A 15,190-nucleotide genomic window follows, 5' to 3' on the forward strand; every position below is an offset into this window, starting at 1 on the left:
AAAGGCTCCAAAAACCTCATCAATCCAATGGAAGAGAGTAACTGCAAGTACTTAATGCCACACTATTCTAGTGATGTTCAAAATGCCAGGACCTCTCCGAGTTTAAGGTGCCAGGCCCAGTGCAGTGTCTAAAGCAACAACAGGAAGGTGTGGCTGTCCACATGCATCCTCAACTGATCCTTTCCTGTCCAATGGAGTGGACTCTGACAGCAGCTCTTCCAGCACAGTGTCCTCCAGGAGCTGATGTGCACACACACTAACACACAGCAGTGAGTACGTATCCAACAGCATACAGTTCATACACACTAATATATTAACTGACATGTATGATTCATGTACACACCCAAACGTGTTGACATGCACACACACTAACACATGAACTGACATGTACTCATGATAGCATATATCTATCCAAATGCATGCATCCTGACATACACATACAACTTCATAAGTATAATTTTGCTGTTTAAAACTACTGCAAGTATTTTAAAAAGTAACCTATTATTATCATTATTATTATTATTAATTTTTTGAGATAGGATTGTTCTGTGTAACAGCCATGGCTGTCCTAGAACTCACTCTGTAGACCAGACTAGCCTTGAACTCAAAGAAATCCACCTGCCTCTGCTTCCTAAATGCTGGGATTAGAGGCTTCTCATGTCATGGCTTCACAGGACTGTGCCAGGAGTCAACGGTCTGGGTCCCTGTCTGGGTTTAGGGCTCAACCGAACACTGATTTTTTTTTCAGTTATGAAAGTTCTTCAGTAATACTTTTAAAATATTGTTTTACTCCTGTTTTTCCCTCAGTGCCCTTCTGGAACTCCCATATTTTAGAACTCCTGTCTGTTGCTTTTACTCCTCTGAGCTACAACCTCAGTGGGATTCTCAGCTTCATTTCCAAGCCTGTCCTTCCCTAGCCGCAGTCATGGCTTGTCTATTCCCAAGCCCACCTGCTTCCCGTTCGCTTTGCATAGCGAACTGTATTCCTTGTTTGGTCACGTTGAAAATCTAAACACTCCCATCTTCAGATTCCTTGGACATTGCCTTCATCTATAGTTCTTGTGAATTCGTCCACTTGATGCAGAACGTGCCTATCCCTCTTGGGGATGTAATTTCCTCTGTGGTGGTTTGAATAGGCATGTCCCCCAAAGACTCATGTGTTTGAATCCTTGGCCATGGGGAGTGGCACTATTAGGAAGAGTGGCCTCGTTGGAGGAAGTATGTCACTGTGGGAGTGGCCTTTGAGGTCTTCCGTGGCCCAATGTGACACACAGTCTCCTTCTGTTGCCTATGGATCTAGATGTAGAACTCTCAGCTCCTTCTCCAGTACCATGTCTGCCTGCATGCTGCCATGTTTTTCGCCATGATGATAATGGACTAAAACTCTGAAACTGTAAGCCAGCCCCAATTAAATGTTGTCTTATTTAAGAGTTGCTTGGGTCATGGTGTCTGTTCACAGCAATAGACCCTAACTAGGATGTCCTCCTATATTTCAATGCCTAAGCATGTCTGACTGTGCATAGTAGGTGAGATGTGAGACTGTCTGTGGTATGTATTGGCTCATGAAGAACTCTGACCTCTGTGCCCTTGAAGTGGCCCCTCTGAAGGAAGTTCAGCCTTGAGTTCTGCTGATCCCAAGAAGTCCATCAGCTCTAGACCATTTTTCATTTGTTTCTATACTATACTGTTGTTCCATGTAGGTCCTTGGTTTGCGTCTGGATGGTGCATTTGGTGTTGTAGCCACAGAATATACAGATTTTCTACCTAAGGTTGAATGTGAAACCAGAATGGCCTTTACTTCTGGAGTTCAGGGTCTCCTCAAAGCATCCTACTGCTCTGCGTATATCAAATTCCTTACTATGATCTGGTTCTGACCCAGCTCTGAATTGTTGCCTCTGCCCCCCCCACCATCTCTTCCTTCCCTATGTTTGAATTCATGAGTGGATTTTTATGATTTTTAAAACTTGGAATAATCAAATGGGCTTTCCAGGGATCTCAGATCATCTTGATCAAACACTGTGGAAGGATGTTGGAAGTGTAGAGATGAATGCTTCCCTTCACCTGAGTCCCTTTCGCTCCCCTCTTCTACGCCTCAGAGTCCAAGATTGATCAAAACAAGAAAAAGAAACAAAGAAACAAAACCCTAAAGGGCTAGCATAACCTGTAAGGAAACAGCCTAGCCTCACAGAAGCTTCTGCAACAGGAAATCACTTGGAGAAAGTTTGGAACTCCACTCCCTGCATCTTTGGTGTGCTCATCAAAAGCAAGCAGGTTAGCTCAGCCAAAGAGAAGTTGCTAGCCCTACTTCCCGCCCTGCAGGGACACAGCTCACTTTATGAGAAGCACTGTTTTTCTTGGAAACGCAATTTTGTGAAGAGAACTCTGCCTTCACAGTTCCTCACACTCACCCCGTTGATGCTCAGGAACTCTGAGCATGTGCATGTCTGGATGCAAAGCTGAACAGGCCAAGCCGCTCAATAACACACAATAGAAATGTTAACTGCACTATTGATTTCTGATTATGTTTGTATTGCCTGTTTAATTTTATTTTCTTTGCAGGAAATTTTTTAATCAAAAATCCAGTTATTGAAAAGGCCCATGAGCCAAGCGATGCTGATGAGACCGGAGGAAACGCAGTCATTAAACCTGAAGACTGTTCCTCCTTCACCCTTCACCCTCCCCCAGTCAGGGTTCAGACCTAAAGCTCCTCCATTTCCAAGGGAGAGTAAATGCATGTGACCTTCAGATCCATGGAGGTTCACCTACTCTGATTAACTTTGCCATGTTATCCCATTAAATAAAAACAGTTTTGACACCCAGAGACTAAAGCACCCTCAAGATAACACAATAACGTCCTGCAATCATTTCAAATTGGATTGCAATAATTCGTTTAGGTGACCATACATATTTGTTATGTGTAATATGAAACATCGCAAAATGAAATCAATAGGAATGTTTCTTGTTAATGAAGATATACTGGGCTGTTATGTGTGGGTTGTGGACTCGATACCACAGAAATCTTATTTGTATTATAAATTTCAGAGTATCCTGAGAGTTATAAATGAAGATAGCATTTCTTAGAGAAGTGATGGCTGGTCATTTAGGAAATTATATCATCAATTTGATGTCATTTCTTGGTCTTTCAAGGTCTTTGCATAATAACATAGTCTTAGAGTTCAGATTGAAAAAAAGACAAACTTCTGACTTAGTGATTGCAAATAAACTTCTACACAAACTTTTACTTTAAAATGAAAGTTCTCAAAATAATCTAGCTTTATCTGAAGACCTATTCTATAATATCTTAATACAGGTTTCAAGAAAGTATTTTCCTCTTATCATGGAAACTGAAGCTATTAAGTAGAGATAGGTAATTACTTGTAATGATTCAAATTATAGGTATTTTTTAATCATGAAATTACATATACATTTATTTATTGGGCTGGGAGGGAGTGGCATGTACCATGGTGTTGTACATGTGAGGACAACCTGTGAGAGTCTGTTCTGTCCTGCTACCGTGTGGTCCTGGGGATGGAACTTAGCTTGTCAGACTTGGCAGCAAGAGCCTTAACCCACTGAGCCACCCCACTGGCCCTATATACACATCCATAGGTATATATATATATACACATACATACACATACACATACACATACCACTGAGACTATAGTGTATGCCACTCGAATGGCATTGAGCCACACACTAAATACAATATTATACAGTACAGAATACATATGCTTCCTCATACGTATCAATGAATAAAATAAGGTTGTTTAAATTCTTATTAACTAAACGCTTTCCCAATGTGCTTTTGAAAGACAAATTTAATGAAGTCTTTCTGCATTTTGGACATTATGGTGCAACTTCAGTAAACATTTGGCAAATATCTGTAATAAGGACAAAGAATTTGTCAAGATGGGTGTTAGGATTCTTTTGGCATGCCTGACAACACTGCTTACATTCTGTGCTTCTGGACACCTGACACACACCTCCAGTAAGGTCCCTAGGCATGATCTCTCTAGTGAGAAAGAAGGTTCTAGACCCCCCAGCCATTTGTTATCACCGCCTCCTTTTAGAGCACGGTGGTCTCATGGCTTACTTGTGGACTGTTTTTCTTGGGACTCTTCCTATGCCCATTCCACCAAATCTTCTTAAACCATCAGTGTCCATGACTATGGGCCAAAAGCAACTCCCACCCCTGCTTCGGTCGACCACAGGATCTCCACCTCTATCCCTGTGTGAGCTGGCTGGGTATGGATGGCACCCACCCTGCAGCTCTAAAGAGCAGCTTCCTCAGTGAAGGGCTGGACTTGACTTTGCCCGGCCCTGGGGCTCTACAGCTCTCCACTTGACTTCAGATACTCTCTACCTGCCATCTTTCACCCCACCATCCACCTAACTTTATGCTTCCAGTGCTGGGCTCTTTGGGCAATTCTGTAAACAAGTCGGCTCCTCCAGGTCTCCTGCTGTATTTGTGTTTCAAGACCTTCTTTCTCACTCTCCTTTGTAGGCAGAGAGGGTCCTCAGATGTAAGTAAGTCCCATGTGGAAGGGGCAGGGGACCTGGAAGAGCCAGCTTGTCCACAGCTCCTGGGACTCTGTGTCTCTGCTTAGGTCTTCTGCTCCCATAATTCCCTCCTCTAAGGAAGAATCCTCTCTACCTATGCAAGGACTCCTCTACGCCATCAAGTCATCCAGCCCTTTCCTTCCCCCACCCCCAAGCTCTGCTCCCTAAATGATCACATATGAGCAATCTACCTACCCTAAACTATATAGCTCCCTAGACCACAGCCACTCACCTAGCTTACGTAGCCGCTTAGCCTTCCCTTCCCAGTGAATTTTCTTGAAGCAGTAGCTTAGACTCCCTTCTGGCTCTCCCTCCCTCCATTCTCCTAGCTCACCATAACCACCCCATGAAACTGCCTTAGCCCAAGTCCCCGAGGCCAGAGAACCTTCCAATCCAATCACAAGCTCCGTCTCGTTCATCTCATCGTGACCACGGATTCCCAACCTTGGAACATTTACATTCCGCACACCCCCAGCTTGTGTCTTCCACGAAATGATCTCACCTTCTTCCAATAACTCCTTTTTATAAAGGTGTGTTGTAAATTGTCACCTTGTAGAGCACAGAGAAAGCTGTTTACCGGACCCTGTGATACGCTTGCCCTTCGTGGCCACGCCCACTGTCTGAAGCTCATCCTCTTGAGAGGGTTGATATCGTCCTTGCTTTTCCTGCCCACCTGTCGGTCTCTGAACCCTCCTGACTCTGTCCACCTCCACTAAAGGCCTACAAGTGACCTTTCGCGTCCCCACTCACTCCCCTTCCTCTTGGATGTGTTGCTGATCTGTCCTATAGGACACATTGATACTATGGGACACTTTCACTGTGGATCAAAACCTGCTCATGTATCTCAGAAATATCGTTCTGCCATGCCCCTTCCCCAGCCCTCTGATCCCAAGAACCTGACTTTAGTTGAGGTGCTTTCTATCCTCCCTTGACGCATCCCCTTATCTGCCTCTTATTACTCTTTAATCTCTGCTCACATTCTGTATTTGCTCTCTAAAATCCTATCACACCTCCGTCCTCTATGGGAGGCTTTCTGGTCCCTCAGCATGCATGAGGCCCTGACTATAATGCAGGTCACCAGAACCTGCTCATCCTTGTCTGCCATCCATCACTTGTCTCAACACTACCCATCTTTCCAGAAAGCTCCTTCAGTGATCCCTACACATGGGACTAACTTTAAGCCATCCTTTAAGGTTCCCCCAGAACATTCCTCTTCTGGTCTATGGTGACCCTGTCCCTCTGTGCATCTCTCTGTCATATTCTTCCCATATTATTTGCTTACCACCTCAGCCCTCTGTTCATAGCAGAACACTGGGGTTGTTCTGGTCTCTTCCTGACCTGGAATTAGTGAGAATCTTCCCTTGAGAAGATTCTCCACAGTACTCAACTTGTCTTGCCTCCAGAAAATGTTCATTTGTACAGAGGTGGCCTTCTGGGCTTAATCAAAAATCAATAACATGACCAGCAGTTGAATAAACACTGTCACCGACACAGGACGTAACACTCAGATAATTTCAACAAACATTACAATTCTAAAGCTGCCATTCGGCTGCTTTAAAGGGAGCCAAATGAAGTTAACATTGTAAATTACTCCAGTGTCCTCCAAAGTTATTGCTTAGTGACCCGCAGGCCCAGAACCTTCATCAAGAGTATACCCAACATCTGGGCTAGTATTTGACCCCACATATGGCCAGCTGTCTGGTAAGGTCAACCATCTCAGCCGTCATCCATACAGAGATTGCTATGATTTAAAAAAAAAAGAGAATGTCCACACAGTTTCATTCTCTGATGGATGGGGTAAGGAAGCTACCACTTTCATGTCACTGAAGGGGATATCTGAACAGCTGTCAGCCTCGACACAAAGCCTGACCCTGCTTTTATTTTTAATTGCAGAATACTTAAAATTGCCCAAGAAATTTGGAAATGCAAATGATGAAATTAGGATTTGAACTCTGACCCAGGAGACAAAACCTTGGCAACTCAGTATGTCAAAATGTATGGCTCTGGGAGATGAGATCAATTTCCTTTTCTGTCCATAAAGAGCCTGCTTTAAACAATAGTAAGAAATAACCACTGGCCTGTGTACACAGACACAGCTGACAGATTCCCAGGGATCCTACTCAGACAGGCCATTAGTGTGGAGGAAGAGAAATAGGAAGGACTTTCAGACAGAATATCTAAGACACTTGTATACTTGCTTACTTTAAAACCAAGAAGAAAGCAACCATCACTTATGAAACTGTCCATCACACAGTTGTCACCGTGGGCCTGCCCGCAGATGCTCTCCTAACTCTGTGAAACACAACTATAAATGCAGTTTCTTTCAACCCATGTGCCATGTAGAGATTGGAGAATTGAAGACAAAGACCAGGACACTTGTTTCTTCTGTGCCTTTATTTGCCATGGCTGTTCTCTTCTACCTGCAGACACAACCTCTATCCAGGGTCCTCCTCCCCGGCCTCCCCAGCCTTTGAGATCTGAAAAATGGAACAACATCACACTGGCTGCATCCCCAACCCTTTAATGCCCAACAGAATCTAGCAAGAAAATAGACAAGCAAAGAACAGGAAAGCTTTCAAGTCCTTGGGGAAAAATCAGCACCTGGGACTCAGAAATGCATGTACCTTCTCTGAACATGTGTTATTTTCTGGGCAAGCTCTGCACAGAGCTCCGTGGCCACCTTCTGATGGTACCCTCTCACCTGAACTGCTGGGTCATGCCCTCTGCCTGCACGGGCCCCTACTAATACCTTTTCCTCCACAGTTGCTTTCTGCCTCTATGAACATCTTTCCTTCCCCTCAACTCTTATTACTTCTCACTCTCTAATGGAAAGGACCACTCTGAGGCAGAGAAGAACAAAATGAATTAAATATTCTAGCTAGTCCGTATAAAAGATATACAATCCAGGTGTTTTACTTATGAGCCGTAAGCCTAGATTGGGCAGGTTTTGAGCTATTCTTACATTGCAGCCATATGTCCCTTGCTACTTGCTGTTTCTCCTGGCCACCCACTCATGGTCCATCTCCTCTCATGGCGGCTTCCTCCTCTCATTCCCTCCTCTCTTTTTTTCTCCCATCTCTACCTGCGACCCCAAACCAGGTAACTAAAAATCTACCTGCCTCTGTCCAATCATGAAGTTTAACCTACTTTTGACCGATTATCTTGGGGAACAAAGTTACATAGTATTAGTGAGGATCTCCTAGTCATGTGCAACCAGATCTTGGGTACCAGTATTAGCATTGAATACATAGTTGCACCAGACCAACCCCCTACAGAGAAGTCTATTTGAACAGGCTGTACCTGTTGGGTGTCACCAATATTGGGTTCAATAATTACGATAAGGAAGACTATTCACTGTTACACTGACAGAGAACCTACTCACCATCATGAGCTCAAGACCCAAGTCTCCTTCTCCATGTACCAATACAGAGGACTTTTTATAGAAGCATCAGAGAGGCTACCACATTGAATAAATGTGATTTGTTTCATGCTGTGATTCTTTAGCTAAAACATACCTCCACACATCTTTGACCACTAGGTCAGTGTTGAGTGGTGTGATGGTTTGAATTTGTTCCCCCTCTTCCTGGCCTCCTTGCTTAAGGGCACTGGAGATACCCATGTGTTCCTCCTGCATTAGCAAGTTCCGTTTCTTTGATTTAAAGCATGTGGTTCCATTGGGCATTCTATATCAGGCACTCTGTTTTTAATGTGTTTATCTAATATTCTTGCTTCTCACTACCTCCCTAAAGGCAAACCTTATCTCCCATGATCCACCACCAGGCAAACTCTCAAGCAGAGGCAGGCCTTCTATGACTTACCAAGAGTTGTCCAGTCAATAGTGACACAAAGCATAGGGACCCGTCACCAGATTCTGAAGGCTCCAAGCTAACTGCTGGTCCTACAGAAATAAGAGCATCACCCAGGAAAGAAAGAGAGGCGACTGCAGATCTGATGCTACCTGCTGGGATGGGTCTCGGCTTTGAGTTCTTTCTTAGCCATGTTTGCAACCTCCAACTGTTCTCCTGGAAGAGGGAAACAGAGCGTGTCATTAGGTCCTGCTGTGGGCGGGGTAGAGACAGGGCGGTGCTGTGGATTGTGGATGTAGAGGTGGTGGGATTCCATGTAAATGTTTCTGGGTAAAAAAAAAAAAAAAGCCAACATTTTCTAAGGGAAAAATAAACTGCAGCCAAGAGTAATGAGCAGACACTGTGATGTGATGGCATCTGGTCACTTCTGCATCGTGACGTCATGACTGTTCAGGTGCACTGTCTTCCTGGCTCTGGGACACCTGCATCATGATGTCATGATTGTTCATGTGGACACCTGCATCATGACATCATAACTGTTCAGGTGCACTGTCTTCATAACACTTAGAGACACCTGTTCTCCAGGCCCAGGAGACAGAAGTGTCCAACTTTTAATGTATTTTCTAACATCCCTTTTATAGCAAAACCCACAATAAGCCATTTCCTTATGTTGTGTCCCCAGAACTGTCCTTAGTACTGTTCTGTCATTTCAGAGACAACTCATGTAAGAGAAAGTCACAACACCTGGGGAACCCATCCACATCCCTCACCAAAAGAGACACTCTGGAAAGTCCAGGTCAGCTGAAGCCAACAGTATAATGGGTCAAAAAGAGTCCTCTCCCTGTCTATAACGGCAGACTACTAGAGCTCACTTACCAGTCTGTCCAGACAGCCTGACAGGTATTTCTATGCTGCAGGCAAGCACAGGTATGGTGTCTCCTCTCAAATATAACTAATGTATCCAAAGAAAATAAACACTGAAAGCAGAGATGAATGCTAAGAAAAGAAATGTACTGTGATTCAGGAAAAATACGTTAGAATAACCAGAGCTCTTCAGACTGTACAGATAGGACGTTACACAGAGGGAGATGTGGGCCCTTGAGGTGTAGTCTGTTTGTTGTCAAAGGTGGCCATGACTGGCATTTGTGAAAACATAAATAAGAAGGTCAATCCTTCCTGAAACAGGAAACATGCACATCTGAAACTGCCAAGTAGACAAGGTCCAAGGTTCTCAGCATGAACAAATGCTAATCACCCCAACAGGGGCATGGCACACTGCAAGCAAGTACAGCGCTATCCCACTGTACCCTACTTATATGTATAATTCTTCTATGACTATTGGAAGTTAAAGGATCCCCTTGAATATATTTATGAACTCCAGCTAAATGAATTGATGGAGACTGAAGGGCAGAGGCCAAGCATGCTCTCTGACCTTGTGAAGGTGATGTTCTGTTCAAGGTCAAGGACAAATGAAGTTCTTAGACCACACAGACCTGACACCAGTAGAAAACTCACCACTATGAGACCAAGATTTAAGTGTTGAGTTTGAGATAGAAATCTGAGGCACACCCACAGTTAGCCTAACTACAGGACTGGGAAGAGAAGACTGTAGATAATCAAATATAAGAAAGTGCTTCTCACATGGGGCTCAGCAGAAGAACATGAAGGTGGGAATCTGTCATTCATCTTCAGGGGCTGATAAAGATTCCCTTGATAGTTGGAGAAAGTTGGAGAGAGAGGAGCAGCTAAGAAAAGCCACTGAACACCACAGGACCACGGTTCCCCAACGGTGAAGTCAGCATGCACACTTGAGCCAGCCCGACCAAAAGCGGAGACAATGGGATCCCTCCTGCCTCAAAGGTAGTCAACCTAAATTATTTTTGATATATTGGCACATCTCTTATGATCTACTAAAAAATTAAATTTTTCATTCATCTATTGTATTCAACAAGCGCAAGTTGCAAGCCTGGATTATTAATGATGTCAGCTCGTGTATTACTAAAACAAATGCGTAGAGCTGCCCATTTCTGATGACAAAAGGAGAGTCATTTGTTTCAATCACAGAATACAATCTTATTAAACATTGCCAACTTACTGCCAAGCTGGCTGGTCACCAATGCACAGCTACGGAACAAATGGAATCAGAGGGCTGTCGATCTTCAGACAGTGTCACTGTCCCCAAAATAATAAACTTAGAGGAGATAAATCTATTATGACTGGGGCACTTTTGCTTCTTAACTCTGGACTCCTCAAATGCAGAATTTCCATGACCCTTTCTTGTAGGAACGAGGCTGGTTGGAAAAGCTAGTGACCATGAGCTAACATGACTTTACCAGTACACACTCATGAAACTGATATGACTCTTCCAGACGGTAATTTTGTGAAATTAAAAAAAAAAGAAAGAAAGAAAAGACCCTGGTTGGTAGAACAGATTACCAGGTCTGTTTATTTAGTGGGAAGGGGGATGAATTTTTTTTCATACATGTATAGAGTATATCTTAGTCATCTTCATCTCTCTACTCCCTCCTCCTAGCTCCCTCTCCACACCTCCCCCACAGCGTCCCCATCTCCCTCCCAACTTCAAGTCTCTAATAACTTACTAAGTCCCATTAGTGTTGCATTTGGATGCAAGGAGTCATGGGAAACATACCAATGGTCACCTTCTGAATGCAAAGTGCCTATCCCTTACTCAAGTGATGCCAGCATCCTGAGGGCAGATGCAGAACTTCACATCCAAGGCCAGCCTGGGCTACAAAGTGAAGTCCTGCTGAAACAACAGCAATCAGTTATGAGAAAGCTCAGAAACCAGACGTGTAACTTACTGTTCTCAGTGACTCCCATGGTACACCAAGATAATGAAGACACACATGTCTTGAGTTCAGTAAGAGAAGTTGAGACTGTGTACCATATAAAGAATCTTTACTTGTAAGCTTGATCAACTTTTTAAAATGTGTCTGATTGTTTGGCGAATGCTGACATGGCTTCAAGATGGAGTAATGTCACGTCATGATCCAACAAGACTTCTCTGTGGCCTGCTTATGAAAAGATGAACTGCAAACCAAAGTTTGGAGACTTTAGACATGTATAATATTGCCAGTTAATTAGAGAGAGTTGACCAGCCCTCCTGTGTGTCTATAAGGTCAGAACTCTTCTCAGGCCAGCTAACTGCTTCTTTAAACTCCTCCAAATCATTTGTCAGACACACCTGGAGCAGTCTCACGCCTTTGATACTGAACTTTGTACTCCCAGTTGAACACAGCCTGCATCTGCAATTTACAGAAAAGGGGAGTGTAGTTTCCCACTGTAAGTCTACTGGTGGTGTTCCTGGGGACATCAGAACTAGTGATCGGCCACTTCTTTGCTGTTGTTTTTGTTTTGATGCTAGAGATTACCCCCAGGGCCTGGCTTTTGCTACATAAGCAAGTGTCCTACCTGAATTACATCACTGTTATATTTATTTTGTGACATTGACTCACTGAGCTCTTCAGGTTTGGCCCACAGCTTGTAATACAGTCTAGGCTAAACTTGAACATGTGATCTTTCTGACTTGGCTTCCACAACTGCCCATCTTTTTGTTTTTTTTTTTAATTTATTACAAAGAAGTGAGAGGCATTATGTGTGGTTGGTAGATGATTTAAATTAAACAATCTCCCAGTTGCTAGGTATGTAGGTGATTCTGGCTTGTTGGCATAATTATCAATCTGAGAATGGTAGACCCAAAGCCCAACTCAGACACAGTCACGGGGAAATGTCTTCAACCAAGGAAGAGCATTGCAGCATTGTGTGTACAATCCTGCATCATGTGTATAATCCTCTCAGGTCTAAAGCTCAGGGGGAGGCTAGAGCTCCTTACTGACTATGGGAAGGATGAGAGGGCTTATGATTCTACCTGTGATACTGATTGGGACAGAATGTTTAAAAGAGAAGGACTCCAATCTCCATGTTCTTTCCCTCTCCTTCATTCTCCTGGGTCTACTTTCTTCAGCACAAACCCTAGCCAAGGACCTGTCCATTTCCCATGGAGCCTTGTTACATCCTGGCCCTGGCCTGTGACGTCATCATTGATAGATCCAGCTCATCTATTGCTCCTGTGCCTCCTACATTTCTCTATAGATTATTTCCAGCCTTATCAACTCTACTTTCTAAAGGCGGTCCATTTTTTATTATCCGGGGTTGGGTCAACCATGGCAAAGACTGTGCAGGGAGCTGGAAAGCCGTCACACTCCTGACTAAGAGCACTTAGCAGCTGACTACAGAAGGGAGACCTCAAGATCAAGAATAGTTGCCTTTGAAGAAAGTTGAAATCAGAACTCTGCTTCTTAAACACCTGCCTCCATTCCAAGTGGGTTTTACTCCCAAGACACCATCCATCCATCCCTAAAATGAACAGCCACCATTCATTGGCCAGTGATGAGTGCCAGCATTCATCAGCCAGTGATGAGCATTTCACAGCTCTGTCCTATCCCTGGATAGGTTGTGCCACCACTGAAGAAACAAGAGTTGATCATAGCTTTGATTGTAATCAGGAATGAATATCTTCTTTACTACCAATTTAGCCCCACTTAATTGACAATGGAATATAACTCTAGGATCTCTATTTGCTGTAGTTTTAGATCTTAAATGTCTGCCAACGACATACATATAATAATAACGCCCTGGTCCACAGCTTGGCTCTATTAGGAAGGGAGGCACCTTTAAGAGGCAGAGCTTCCTAGGAGGTTCATAGGTCATTGGAGGAGGTTCTTGAGAAAACTGTGGTCTCTGTGTCTTCCTGTTTCCGTCATTTGCTCCCTGGTCACATGTGGAAAGGTTCACTGGACCCTACGCTAAAACCATGATGGGCTTCCACAGCACCCATTCTCTCCAAATCAGAAGTCAAAATAACTTTGCCTTTATATGTTGAAATCTTAACACACTGCAGTAGTCCTAGTTCAAGTTCTGAGCATCCCTCTTCTGATGGTAATGAAGCTCACTGTAGTCTGTTTCCAGAAACTTCCCAGTCCAAGTCAGTCTGGCCTGACTCTTCTATATTGAAAGCTTCAAAGGCCAGTCACAGAACTTCATTTACAAAGTGAACATGCCACCTTTGCCAGCTGGAACCATGGAGACTATTCCAGAGAAGAAAAAGAACGTTGTCAGTGTGTCCAATACCCTTAAAAAAAAAAAAAAAGTTCCTGCTATGCCAGAAACCCTTAAGAAAAAGTGAAGGAATTTCACAGAGTTGAAGGTGAAGCACCTGAGGAAGTCGTTTGCCCTGAAGACACTTCGAGAGACAAGGAGGAAGCTAATCTATGAGAAGGCAAAGCACTATCACAAGGAGTACAGGCAGATGTACCAGACTGAGATTCAGGTGGCCAGGATGGCAAGGAAAGCTGGGAACTTCTATGTGCCTGCAGAACCAAAATTGGCATTTGTCATCAGAATCCGAGGTATCACTGGAGTAAGCCCAAAGGTCTGACAGGTATTGCAGCTTCTTCGCCTTCAACAGCTCTTCAATGGCACCTTTGTTAAGCTCAACAAGGCTTCCATGAACATGCTGAGGATCGTGGAACCGTACATTGCATGGGGGTACCCCAACCTGAAGTCAGTAAACGAGCTCATCTACAAGCGAGGCTATGGCAAAATCAATAAGAAGCGGATTGCCTTGACGGATAATTCCTTGATTGCTCGGTCTCTTGGTAAATTTGACATCATATGCATGGAGGACCTAATTCATGAGATCTATTCAGTTGGGAAACGCTTCAAGGAAGAAAATAACTTCCTGTGGCCCTTCAAATTATCTTTCCCATGAGGTGGAATGAAGAAGAAGATAACTCACTTTGTAGAAGGTGGAGACGCTGGCAACAGGAAAGACCAGATCAACAGGCTTATTAGACGGATGAACTAAGGTGTTGCCCGTGGTATTTTTGTAATCTGGTCAGTTAATAAACAGTCACAGCTTGGCAAATTGAAAAAAAAAAAAAAAGGAACATGCCCACTGACACAGATTCTTACCTATTTGGAATCAGTTTAAAGGATAACACAAAAATGAACATCCAATCAACTGGCAGTAACATAAGATGCCACCAACAAATGAATGGGCAATAAGTTCTAATTTGTTCATAAAATGGGATAAATAGAAATCATTTGAAATCATTTAGAAGAATAAAGTAATGATACAAGATATCCACTGTGTGTGTGTGTGTGTGTGTGTGTGTGTGTGTCTGTGTCTGTGTCTGTGTCTGTGTCTGTGTACATATTGTGGTGGTGTGAATTCCCCACTTGGTAGTCCTACTTTGTGAAATTCTAGAAACTTAAGGTAGTAGAACCTAGTTGGAGGGAGCAGAACACTGGGGTCCGAGTGTCTCAGAACATTAAATATGCCCCCTTTCTAGTTGGCCTTGTGTGTGAGTGTGTGTGTGTGTGAATGTGTATGTACTATGAAATTAAAATCCTTCTTTGCCACTGTTCATCATGATATCCTGCCAAAGTCCATGGGACACAAATAATCCTCTGAGCCATGGGCAAAATAAATCTTCCCAGGAGTTTGATCACAGGGATGTTAAAGCAGCTGACACATGGGCCTTGCTTCCTTACTGTCTGGGCAACAAAAATTTAGGAAGAGAACTCACCCACACTTAAAACTTGTGTCCCCTATAAAGTAAAATCTAGGGAGGAAAGGAGGTTTTTCTTATTATTATTTTGCTATTGTTTTTATAAGATTCTGTTATTTAAATGCATGATAGTAAATAGGTATGACTTTGTAAATATCTAAATCAAGTAAGGATTTATAAATGCATTTATTATCTGAGGGCTTCATTTAGAAATCATTTATTTGTGAT

The 15,190-nt window shown here is 43.4% G+C and overlaps 1 pseudogene; it reads left to right on the top strand.

Moving 5' to 3' along the window:
* Positions 1-13,470: 13,470 nt before the first annotated feature.
* On the top strand, positions 13,471-14,316 carry LOC114611666 (annotated as a pseudogene).
* The last annotated feature ends 874 nt before the right edge of the window (positions 14,317-15,190 follow it).

Source organism: Grammomys surdaster, unplaced genomic scaffold, assembly GCF_004785775.1.
Source record: "Grammomys surdaster isolate TR1022 unplaced genomic scaffold, NIH_TR_1.0 126118, whole genome shotgun sequence".
NCBI classification, from domain to species: domain Eukaryota; kingdom Metazoa; phylum Chordata; class Mammalia; order Rodentia; family Muridae; genus Grammomys; species Grammomys surdaster.